This window comes from Drosophila sechellia, unplaced genomic scaffold, assembly GCF_004382195.2.
Source record: "Drosophila sechellia strain sech25 unplaced genomic scaffold, ASM438219v1 U_25, whole genome shotgun sequence".
NCBI classification, from domain to species: Eukaryota; Metazoa; Arthropoda; class Insecta; order Diptera; family Drosophilidae; genus Drosophila; species Drosophila sechellia.
Genome location: NW_022611191.1, coordinates 46,386 through 57,500, shown reverse-complemented (window position 1 = coordinate 57,500; position 11,115 = coordinate 46,386). Strand labels below are relative to the sequence as shown.

Sequence of the window (11,115 nt, the reverse complement as noted above, 5' to 3'; positions counted from 1 at the left end):
TGCTGTTATGTACTTTAATTAATTTTATAGTGCTGCTTGGACTACATATGGTTGAGGGTTGTAAGACTATGCTAATTAAGTTGTTTATAAATTTTTTATAAGCATATGGTATATTATTGGATTAAATAATGATTTTATTCATAATATTAAAAAAGAAATGAAAAACATTATCTCACATTTGAATGTGAAAAACGAAGAGAAATATTTTCTTTTTCAATCAAATAATACTGAGAAATGTCTAGCATAAAAAATTGAAATATTTTTCATCTAGAATTGTCTCTTATTAATGATTCGGAAAAAGAAAAATCTTGGTTTTGTTATTATTCTTCGTTGGTTCGTTAAATGGATAAAAATGACTTTGCTTACAAGAACTATTGGAACTATTTATAACGAATTTAATTGATTGTTTTATCATTTATATATAAAGAATTTATGGCAAAATATAGTTATATATACAACCTCAACTCATATGGGACTACCCCTGAATTTAAGCATATTAATTAGGGGAGGAAAAGAAACTAACAAGGATTTTCTTAGTAGCGGCGAGCGAAAAGAAAACAGTTCAGCACTAAGTCACTTTGTCTATATGGCAAATGTGAGATGCAGTGTATGGAGCGTCAATATTCTAGTATGAGAAATTAATGATTTAAGTCCTTCTTAAATGAGGCCATTTACCCATAGAGGGTGCCAGGCCCGTATAACGTTAATGATTGCTAGATGATGTTTCCAAAGAGTCGTGTTGCTTGATAGTGCAGCACTAAGTGGGTGGTAAACTCCATCTAAAACTAAATATAACCATGAGACCGATAGTAAACAAGTACCGTGAGGGAAAGTTGAAAAGAACTCTGAATAGAGAGTTAAACAGTACGTGAAACTGCTTAGAGGTTAAGCCCGATGAACCTGAATATCCGTTATGGAAAATTCATCATTAAAATTGTAATATTTAAATAATATTATTAAGAATAATGTGCATTTTTTCCATATAAGGACATTGTAATCTATTAGCATATCCCAAATTTATCATAAAATATAACTTATAGTTTATTCCAATTAAATTGCTTGCATTTTAACACAGAATAAATGTTATTAATTTGATAAAGTGCTGATAGATTTATATTATTACAGAGCGTTAATTTTTCGGAATTATATAATGGCATAATTATCATTGATTTTTGTGTTTATTATATGCTCTTGTATGATTAACAATGCGAAAGATTCAGGATACCTTCGGGACCCGTCTTGAAACACGGACCAAGGAGTCTAACATATGTGCAAGTTATTGGGATGTAAACCTAATAGCGTAATTAACTTGACTAATAATGGGATTAGTTTTTTAGCTATTTATAGCTAATTAACACAATCCCGGGGCGTTCTATATAGTTATGTATAATGTATATTTATATTATTTATGCCTCTAACTGGAACGTACCTTGAGCATATATGCTGTGACCCGAAAGATGGTGAACTATACTTGATCAGGTTGAAGTCAGGGGAAACCCTGATGGAAGACCGAAACAGTTCTGACGTGCAAATCGATTGTCAGAATTGAGTATAGGGGCGAAAGACCAATCGAACCATCTAGTAGCTGGTTCCTTCCGAAGTTTCCCTCAGGATAGCTGGTGCATTTTAATATTATATAAAATAATCTTATCTGGTAAAGCGAATGATTAGAGGCCTTAGGGTCGAAACGATCTTAACCTATTCTCAAACTTTAAATGGGTAAGAACCTTAACTTTCTTGATATGAAGTTCAAGGTTATGATATAATGTGCCCAGTGGGCCACTTTTGGTAAGCAGAACTGGCGCTGTGGGATGAACCAAACGTAATGTTACGGTGCCCAAATTAACAACTCATGCAGATACCATGAAAGGCGTTGGTTGCTTAAAACAGCAGGACGGTGATCATGGAAGTCGAAATCCGCTAAGGAGTGTGTAACAACTCACCTGCCGAAGCAACTAGCCCTTAAAATGGATGGCGCTTAAGTTGTATACCTATACATTACCGCTAAAGTAGATGATTTATATTACTTGTGATATAAATTTTGAAACTTTAGTGAGTAGGAAGGTACAATGGTATGCGTAGAAGTGTTTGGCGTAAGCCTGCATGGAGCTGCCATTGGTACAGATCTTGGTGGTAGTAGCAAATAATCGAATGAGACCTTGGAGGACTGAAGTGGAGAAGGGTTTCGTGTGAACAGTGGTTGATCACGAGTTAGTCGGTCCTAAGTTCAAGGCGAAAGCCGAAAATTTTCAAGTAAAACAAAAATGCCTAACTATATAAACAAAGCGAATATAATACACTTGAATAATTTTGAACGAAAGGGAATACGGTTCCAATTCCGTAACCTGTTGAGTATCCGTTTGTTATTAAATATGGGCCTCGTGCTCATCCTGGCAACAGGAACGACCATAAAGAAGCCGTCGAGAGATATCGGAAGAGTTTTCTTTTCTGTTTTATAGCCGTACTACCATGGAAGTCTTTCGCAGAGAGATATGGTAGATGGGCTAGAAGAGCATGACATATACTGTTGTGTCGATATTTTCTCCTCGGACCTTGAAAATTTATGGTGGGGACACGCAAACTTCTCAACAGGCCGTACCAATATCCGCAGCTGGTCTCCAAGGTGAAGAGTCTCTAGTCGATAGAATAATGTAGGTAAGGGAAGTCGGCAAATTAGATCCGTAACTTCGGGATAAGGATTGGCTCTGAAGATTGAGATAGTCGGGCTTGATTGGGAAACAATAACATGGTTTATGTGCTCGTTCTGGGTAAATAGAGTTTCTAGCATTTATGTTAGTTACTTGTTCCCGGATAGTTTAGTTACGTAGCCAATTGTGGAACTTTCTTGCTAAAATTTTTAAGAATACTATTTGGGTTAAACCAATTAGTTCTTATCAATTATAACGATTATCAATTAACAATCAATTCAGAACTGGCACGGACTTGGGGAATCCGACTGTCTAATTAAAACAAAGCATTGTGATGGCCCTAGCGGGTGTTGACACAATGTGATTTCTGCCCAGTGCTCTGAATGTCAAAGTGAAGAAATTCAAGTAAGCGCGGGTCAACGGCGGGAGTAACTATGACTCTCTTAAGGTAGCCAAATGCCTCGTCATCTAATTAGTGACGCGCATGAATGGATTAACGACGGACGTGTTTTCGTTGCGCTCGTGTACAGATTGCGAAGAACTTGGTTTTCCGTGTTTGGAAAGTAATAAAATCGGTGAATTAGTGCTCCGCGAAAGTCGTGTGCTAATTTTCGTGTGTTATAAACAAGCGGTTTGGAAGTAATTAACAATTAATTGTTGGGAATTTTCCACTTAGCACGTGCTGAAGGCGAACTTACGAGTAAGTTTTTCGAGTAAGCTTTTTGATCAGCTGTCACAAAGCTTATTGGTGGGAGTCACTGCTAAGGTTTGTGTCTAGGGAGAGTTTTAGTGCTACCAGACTCTACCGATAGGTGGAGCTCGAGTTCCAGAGCAACTACCTTTTGTCAGCGAGTAAACGAGCATACGGTTGCTGGCGTCGACGGTAGGTGGAGCCACCATCGTATTTATGCCGATGGAGAGCGACAGCAGCGCGAGTGCCTTGAGCGGAAGTAGTGCCTCGATGAAGTCCAGACGAGGCAGGCGCAGAAGCCATCTGGCATCTAAGAGCTCGGCGCCAACGCAGGCGAAATTGGTTGCCCTGGCATCGAATGGAGTGCCAGAACCCGTTGGGGTACTGGAGGAGCCGTTTTCGTCGCTGGAGGACGCCCGGGCGGCTACGGAGAACGCTGCCATTGATGCTGCCCCCCCCACGCTGCTGCCACCGCTGCTGATCCTACTGCTGCCCCTGCTGCCGACCACACTGCTGCCTCCGCCGTTTTCACTGCTGCTAAAATTGTTGCCACCACTGCCACTGCCGCCACCGCTGCCGCCCGTGCTGGGCAAGCAGCCATGATGGCAGAGCTGTCGGCCACACAGCGCATGGTGAGAAGCAGCTTCCGCAGACTAGGAGAAGTGGACACGGAAGAGCTCTCATATGCTATCAGCCGCTACGATGAGCTGGTGTTGGCGCTAATGCTCCGGTGCGGAGAGCTGGAGACGCGGCTTGCTATGCCGCCACCGCCGCCGCCGTCGTTGAATCTGTTGAAAAATACGGCCGCCAATGCTCCCCAGATGCAGCAGGTTGCACCCATCGCTGCCCCGCGGACTACCAAGGTCCGCGAGACGTGGTCAGCGGTGGTGAAGTGCGACGACCCTGCGCTATCGGGGAAAGACATAGCGGAAAAGGTGCGAACGATGGTTGCACCCTCTCTCGGAGTCAGAGTACACGAGGTCCGTGAGCTCCGTCGAGGTGGTGGTGCGATCATTCGCACTCCTTCGGTGGGAGAGCTGCAGAAGGTGGTCGCTTCAAAAAGATTCGCCGAGGTTGGCCTAAATGTGGCACGGAATGCGGCCGAGAAGCCGAAGGTCGTCGTATATGACGTCGACACAGCTATCGGCCCTGAGGAGTTTATGAAGGAGCTCCACGAAAACAACTTCGACAGCGAAATGAATCTGGCCCAGTTTAAGAAGTCAGTGCACCTGGTGACCAAGGCGTGGTCGGTAGCTGACGGCGCCACAGTAAATGTGACGCTGGAGGTTGACGACCGGGCGATGGCGAAGCTTGATGTAGGTCGTGTCTACATCAAGTGGTTCTCATTCCGATGCCGGTCACAGGTCCGCACATACGCCTGCCACAGATGTGTGGGTTTCGACCACAAGGTCAGCGAATGCCGGCAGAAGGATAGTGTCTGTCGCCAGTGCGGGCAACAAGGCCACACTGCGGCAAAGTGCCAAAACCCGGTGGACTGCCGGAACTGCCGCCACAGAGGGCAACCCTCGGGGCATTACATGCTCTCGAGCGTTTGCCCGATATACGGGGCGTTGCTGGCGAGGGTGCAAGCTAGACACTAATGTTTAGCTTCATCCAAGCGAACTGTGGCCGAGGCCGAGCTGCGACCATCGAGCTCGGAGTCCGACTCAGGAGATCGGAGTCTATGTTCGCGCTGGTGCAGGAGCCGTATCTCGGCGGGGACGGAATGGATGTGCTGCCTGAAGGAATGAGAATTTTCATCGATCGGCGAGGGAAGGCAGCCATCCTAGTGGATCACCAGGAAGCCATCTGTATGCCAGTGGAGACCCTCACCACAGATTATGGCGTATGTCTGGTCGTGAAAGGGAGTTTTGGCTCAATCTTCCTTTGCGCCGCATACTGCCAGTATGATGCACCTCTGGAACCGTACATCCGGTACATGGATGCGGTCCTGCTGCAGGCCAGCAGAACCCCCGCAATCCTGGGCCTCGACGCGAATGCAGTGTCCCCCATGTGGCTTAGCAAACTCTCTCGTCATGCCGAGGGGCAAGCTAACTACAGACGGGGTGAGCTGCTGTCAGAGTGGATGCTGGAGGCAAGAGTCGCCGCCCTAAACCAGTCAACAGAGGTGTACACGTTCGATAATTACAGAGCTACAAGCGATATCGACGTGACAATCGTCAATGAGGCAGCATCTATGTGGGCCACATATGAGTGGAGAGTGGACGAGTGGGAATTGAGTGACCACAACATCATTACTGTTGTGGCCGAACCAACTACCGCGCGCGCAGTTGAGAGCATAGCTCCTGTGCCGTCCTGGAACTTCTCCAATGCACGTTGGCGATTGTTCAAGGAGGAAATGGTGAGTAGAGCAGCCGAACTTCCGGAAAACTTCTCAGAGTCGCCGTTGGACCAGCAAGTTTCGACCCTGCGCAGTATAGTACATAATGTATGTGATATTGCGCTGGGAAGAAAGTCCATCCGATTGCCCAGCAGGAGAGCACGTTGGTGGACTGCCGACCTCTGTGATGCAAGGCGCGAAGTCCGGAGACTTCGTCGCCTACTTCAAAATGGAAGGCGTCATGATGATGATGCCGCAATAGAGCGTGTATTGGTCGACCTGAGGCGGGCCTCAGCCAACTACAAGAAGCTCATTTGGAGGGCGAAAATGGATGAGTGGAAACGCTTCGTGGGAGATCATGCCGACGACCCATGGGGGCGCGTCTATAAGATTTGCCGAGGCCGCAGGAAGTGCACGGAGATTGGGTGCCTCCGCGTGAATGGCGAGATGATCACCGATTGGGGTGACTGTGCACGAGTGCTCCTCCGCAATTTCTTCCCAGTTGCGGAGTCCGAAGCACCGACTGCCATCGCGGAGGAAGTCCCACCGGCCCTCGAAGTATTCGAGGTTGATGCATGTGTTGCCCGGTTGAAGAGCAGGCGCTCTCCCGGCTTGGACGGCATTAATGGCACTATCTGCAAGGCAGTCTGGCGCGCCATACCCGAGCACCTTGCATCGTTGTTTTCCCGATGCATCCGATTAGGATACTTTCCCGCTGAGTGGAAGTGCCCACGAGTTGTCTCGCTGCTCAAAGGGCCAGATAAGGACAAATGTGAGCCCTCCTCATATAGAGGAATATGCTTGCTACCAGTCTTTGGTAAGGTGCTCGAGGCCATCATGGTGAATCGTGTGAGAGAAGTTCTTCCGGAAGGCTGCAGATGGCAATTTGGATTTCGCCAAGGACGATGTGTGGAGGATGCTTGGAGGCACGTGAAGAGCAGTGTTTGTGCCAGCCCGGCGCAATACGTGCTCGGCACATTCGTGGACTTCAAAGGAGCATTCGACAACGTCGAATGGAGTGCTGCACTCCGCCGACTAGCCGACTTGGGATGCCGGGAGATGGGCTTGTGGCAGAGCTTTTTCTCCGGCCGAAGAGCAGTGATCCGAAGCAGTTCCGGTACTGTGGATGTACCGGTAACTAGAGGCTGCCCGCAGGGGTCAATCAGTGGCCCATTTATCTGGGACATACTGATGGATGTACTGCTTCAGCGTCTCCAGCCGTATTGCCAGCTGAGTGCATACGCGGATGACTTGCTGCTTCTCGTCGAGGGAAATTCCCGAGCTGAGCTAGAGGAAAAAGGTGCAGAGCTGATGTCCATCGTAGAAGCGTGGGGAGCGGAAGTTGGCGTTACCGTCTCGACCAGCAAGACGGTAATAATGCTGCTGAAAGGTGCCTTGAGACGTGCGCCTACGGTGAGGTTTGCTGGAGCGAACCTTCCGTATGTGCGTAGCTGTCGGTACCTTGGCATCACGGTCAGTGAAGGAATGAAATTCCTCACGCACATAGCTTCGCTTCGCCAGCGGATGACCGGAGTCGTTGGAGCATTGGCGCGTGTGCTTCGAGCCGACTGGGGCTTCAGTCCTCGAGCCAGGCGGACCATATATGACGGACTCATGGCACCTTGTGTGCTGTTTGGTGCCCCGGTATGGTATGACACCGCCGAACAGGTAGCCGCCCGGAGACGACTAGCCTCCTGCCAGAGGCTAATCCTGCTTGGATGCCTTTCGGTATGCCGAACAGTGTCCACAGTGGCACTGCAGGTACTTGGCGGAGCTCCCCCGCTTGACTTGGCTGCTAAGTTTTTAGCGGTCAAGTACAAGCTGAAGCGTGGATACCCGCTGGAGGAGAACGACTGGCTATACGGCGAGGACACTACGTGTCTAAGCTGGAAGCAGAGGAAGACTCGCCTAGAGGAGTGCTTGCTGCAGAATTGGCAAAACAGATGGGATGACGACAGCGAACCAGGACGGGTGACGCACAAGTTCATCCCATACGTCACTCTCGCCTATCGAGATCCAAGCTTTGGATTCTCGATGAGGACGTCTTTCCTGCTGACAGGTCACGGGTCGTTTAACGCATTTTTGCAAGGGAGAGCCCTCAGCGATACCACTGCTTGCGCTTGTGGTGATCCATATGAGGACTGGATGCACATATTGTGCGCTTGTCCTCTATATGCAGATTTGCGAAACCTCGATGGACTTGGAGTGCAGCGCCTTGGCGAAAACTGGACCTTCAATAGAATCCTGGAAGATCAGCAGAGGATTCAACGGCTGGCAGCGTTTGCGGACGAGGTGTTCCGTAGGAGGAGGGGTATTTAGCCCAAAACTTCGCCGTGTGGTTAGCGGGCGAGAATACTTCCACAGCCCGCTATTGCTTGTCGTAAGAGGCGACTAATATAGCGACTGGTTCCTCTAACCATGCTTGTCGGAGCAAAAGGAGGAGGCCCACCGAGCCTCTCTTTCGGTACCACGGGTTGTGCTGCTCCAAGACAGCACATTGAGGTAGGCCCCCTGGTGGGAGTATCGTGGTGGCTGTGGTTGATACCCATATCGCGGGTAGAGCCTTCGTGTTCGACGTTTGAGTTACGGTGCTAGTTGCGCAAAACTCGGGTGCTGTGACCCAGAGATCAGTAGAGATTTTAGGTAGATCTCGCTCCTCAGCAAGGGGGAGTGCTTGCCCGGCAAGCAAGTACTCGAATTGCTACCGGGGTGGTCGCTATGTACATAGCTATAGCTTCCAGTCCGGGACGTTTGTCTGGCGTATCCAGACTCATGCACCATGTTGATACATGCACCACTTGTGGGTGTTCAGGGTGTCGTGGTTGTAATCCCTTCAGTGTGGAACACGCCACGTAAAACAAGTTCGGAGAGGTCCGAAAGTCACTGTCCCTATCTACTATCTAGCGAAACCACAGCCAAGGGAACGGGCTTGGAATAATTAGCGGGGAAAGAAGACCCTTTTGAGCTTGACTCTAATCTGGCAGTGTAAGGAGACATAAGAGGTGTAGAATAAGTGGGAGATATTAGACCTCGGTTTGGTATCGTCAATGAAATACCACTACTCTTATTGTTTCCTTACTTACTTGATTAAATGGAACGTGTATCATTTCCTAGCCATTATACGGATATATTTATTATATCTTATGGTATTGGGTTTTGATGCAAGCTTCTTGATCAAAGTATCACGAGTTTGTTATATAATCGCAAACAAATTCTTTAATAAAACGATGCATTTATGTATTTTTGATTTGAAAATTTGGTATAACTCCAATTACTCAGGTATGATCCAATTCAAGGACATTGCCAGGTAGGGAGTTTGACTGGGGCGGTACATCTCTCAAATAATAACGGAGGTGTCCCAAGGCCAGCTCAGTGCGGACAGAAACCACACATAGAGCAAAAGGGCAAATGCTGACTTGATCTCGGTGTTCAGTACACACAGGGACAGCAAAAGCTCGGCCTATCGATCCTTTTGGTTTAAAGAGTTTTTAACAAGAGGTGTCAGAAAAGTTACCATAGGGATAACTGGCTTGTGGCGGCCAAGCGTTCATAGCGACGTCGCTTTTTGATCCTTCGATGTCGGCTCTTCCTATCATTGTGAAGCAAAATTCACCAAGCGTTGGATTGTTCACCCATGCAAGGGAACGTGAGCTGGGTTTAGACCGTCGTGAGACAGGTTAGTTTTACCCTACTAATGACAAAACGTTGTTGCGACAGCATTCCTGCGTAGTACGAGAGGAACCGCAGGTACGGACCAATGGCACAATACTTGTTCGAGCGAACAGTGGTATGACGCTACGTCCGTTGGATTATGCCTGAACGCCTCTAAGGTCGTATCCGTGCTGGACTGCAATGATAAATAAGGGGCAATTTGCATTGTATGGCTTCTAAACCATTTAAAGTTTATAATTTATTTTATAAACGACAATGGATGTGATGCCAATGTAATTTGTAACATAGTAAATTAGGAGGATCTTCGATCACCTGATGCCGCGCTAGTTACATATAAAAGCATTATTTAATACAATGACAAAGCCTAGAATCAATTGTAAACGACTTTTGTAACAGGCAAGGTGTTGTAAGTGGTTGAGCAGCTGCCATACTGCGATCCACTGAAGCTTATCCTTTGCTTGATGATTCGATAAATAAATGATTTTTTCCTGTAGCCAAACACCTCGTCATCAATTTAGTGACGCATATGATATTGTCCCTATCATATAATTAATATAAAGACTTTAATGGATTGTGTCAAGTTGCCAAACACCTCGTCATCAATTTAGTGACGCATATGATATTGTCCTTATCATATAATTTTGATATAAAGACTTTAAAGAATTGTATCAAGTTGCCAAACACCTCGTCATCAATTTAGTGACGCATATGATATTGTCCCTATCATATAATTAATATAAAGACTTTAATGAATTGTGTCAAGTTGCCAAACACCTCGTCATCAATTTAGTGACGCATATGATATTGTCCCTATCATATAATTTTTGATATAAAGACTTTAAAGAATTGTATCAAGTTGCCAAACACCTCGTCATCAATTTAGTGACGCATATGATATTGTCCCTATCATATAATTAATATACAGACTTTAATGAATTGTGTCAAGTTGCCAAACACCTCGTCATCAATTTAGTGACGCATATGATATTGTCCTTATCATATAATTTTTGATATAAAGACTTTAAAGAATTGAATCAAGTTGCCAAACACCTCGTCATCAATTTAGTGACGCATATGATATTGTCCCTATCATATAATTAATATATAAAGACTTTAATGGATTGTGTCAAGTTGCCAAACACCTCGTCATCAATTTAGTGACGCATATGATATTGTCCCTATCATATAATTAATATAAAGACTTTAATGAATTGTGTCAAGTTGCCAAACACCTCGTCATCAATTTAGTGACGCATATGATATTGTCCTTATCATATAATTTTTGATATAAAGACTTTAAAGAATTGTATCAAGTTGCCAAACACCTCGTCATCAATTTAGTGACGCATATGATATTGTCCCTATCATATAATTAATATAAAGACTTTAATGGATTGTGTCAAGTTGCCAAACACCTCGTCATCAATTTAGTGACGCATATGATATTGTCCTTATCATATAATTTTTGATATAAAGACTTTAAAGAATTGTATCAAGTTGCCAAACACCTCGTCATCAATTTAGTGACGCATATGATATTGTCCCTATCATATAATTAATATACAGACTTTAATGAATTGTGTCAAGTTGCCAAACACCTCGTCATCAATTTAGTGACGCATATGATATTGTCCCTATCATATAATTTTTGATATAAAGACTTTAAAGAATTGTATCAAGTTGCCAAACACCTCGTCATCAATTTAGTGACGCATATGATATTGTCCCTATCATATAATTAATATAAAGACTTTAATGGATTG

General features: G+C 45.5%; 1 non-coding gene and 1 pseudogene across 1 annotated transcript in view; both read left to right on the top strand.

The window, feature by feature from the left end:
- LOC116802917 overlaps positions 1 to 61 on the top strand; it is a 179-nt gene extending 118 nt beyond the window's left edge. The window contains exon 1 of the ribosomal RNA XR_004363248.1: positions 1 to 61. This exon is cut by the window's left edge and continues 118 nt beyond it. This is a non-coding gene — a ribosomal RNA (5.8S ribosomal RNA).
- A 394-nt stretch (positions 62 to 455) lies between these two features.
- Positions 456 to 9,822, top strand: LOC116802914 (annotated as a pseudogene).
- The last annotated feature ends 1,293 nt before the right edge of the window (positions 9,823 to 11,115 follow it).